General features: G+C 26.8%; 1 non-coding gene across 1 annotated transcript; it reads left to right on the top strand.

The window, feature by feature from the left end:
* Positions 1 to 233: 233 nt before the first annotated feature.
* Trnat-ugu lies at positions 234 to 306 on the top strand. The gene has a single exon. It is a non-coding gene; the product is annotated as a tRNA-Thr (tRNA).
* The last annotated feature ends 1,235 nt before the right edge of the window (positions 307 to 1,541 follow it).

Raw genomic sequence — 1,541 nt, 5'->3', positions numbered from 1 at the left:
TAGAAGAACTACTATATCATAATCAATTTTTATTACGCGAAATTAATTGAAAAAGCGAGAAAAATAGGTTCTAAAAAATTAACTGCGGGCTGGGTGTAAACCAACAACCTCCTCATTACATGTGAGGTGCGCCACCAATTGCGCCACCGCAGCACCAACAGTGAAAATTTTAGAACAATTTTTAGAGTTTAGAACAAATTTTAGATACAAGTTCTAAAATTTCCACTGTTGGTGCTGCGGTGGCGCAATTGGTAGGGCACCTCACATGTAATGAGGAGGTTGTTGGTTCAAACCCAGCCCGTAGTGAATTATTTAGAACTTATTTTTCTCACGTTTTCAATTAATTTCGCGTAATAAAAATTGATTATGATATAGTAGTTCTTCTACTTATCAACCATACAATACAGAAACCTCTGTCGTACAAATATCAAATAACCACTGGTATTAGGCCTCTAAAATAATATTCTATCTAATTAACCAGTCTAACCGAAACTCTGTTTCAATAAATCTGTTTCAAAAACTTGAATTTAAAAAATATATATGACTTTTCAAGTAAAAAGGTTTATTTTGTACGAAAAAGACGAATTTCTAATAAAATACATAAATTCTTAACCAAACAGTACAATTTGCAAATAAAAATATATATTTAGAAGCAAAAATGTAATAATTAAATTTCCATTTAAAAATGAATGTTTTCCAAAAAAATGAATTTTGAACAAAATAGTCAACTTTTCAATAAATCGTGTAATTTTTAATGAAAAAGATAAGTTTTCAATAAAATAGTTTAATTCTTCAACAAAGAGACGAATTTCCAATTTAAAACAATATAACCAAAAACTTAATAGTGACATTTTTAATCAATAAAGTTCATTTAAATAAATTGAATTTTTAAGAAAATAGTAACACTTTTTAACAAAATATTTTAATTTTAAATAAAAAAGATAAATTTTGAAGCAAGAAGTGTTTAACTTTTAAGCAGAGAAAAATAATTTTATAATAAATACATGAATTATCTACCAAATAGTTCAATTTCTAACAAAATAATTGAGTTTTGATCGAAAAAAAAACAATTATTTAAGCAATAACCTGGATTACAAGTGGATTATTCCGAATTACTTAAATTAATGGAAATTAAAAGTGGATTAGTCCATATTACTTTAATTAATCCGGTTAAAAGTTAATCCTGTAAGAAAATTGTGGGCATCTAGGTTTAAAGGTTAAAAACATAGCCAAAAAAAGTTCTAGAATAATAAGTTAGTAGTCATTTGGAAGTTTAAAGTGTTCTGCGTAACCAAGCTGAAAGACTTTTTTGTAAAAAAAATCGTGGTGCTTTGCAGACTGAAAAATGTAAAAAAAAAGTAAGGAATTTTGACACGTTTAAGAAGAGTCAAGCTTAGAGCATTAACTTTTATACAAGCGGCAACGAAAAAAAGTTGAAAAAATCCACAAATACAAAGAAAACATTTCAAAACAAATTTGAAAAATAAAGAAATGGTTTCTTAAAATTACAGAAATGTGTAACTGTACTATCTTCAGTTTTA

Source organism: Belonocnema kinseyi, chromosome 3, assembly GCF_010883055.1.
Source record: "Belonocnema kinseyi isolate 2016_QV_RU_SX_M_011 chromosome 3, B_treatae_v1, whole genome shotgun sequence".
Taxonomy (NCBI): Eukaryota; Metazoa; Arthropoda; class Insecta; order Hymenoptera; family Cynipidae; genus Belonocnema; species Belonocnema kinseyi.
The sequence above is the reverse complement of the archived record's forward strand: the minus strand, read 5'-3'. Positions and strand labels throughout refer to the sequence as shown.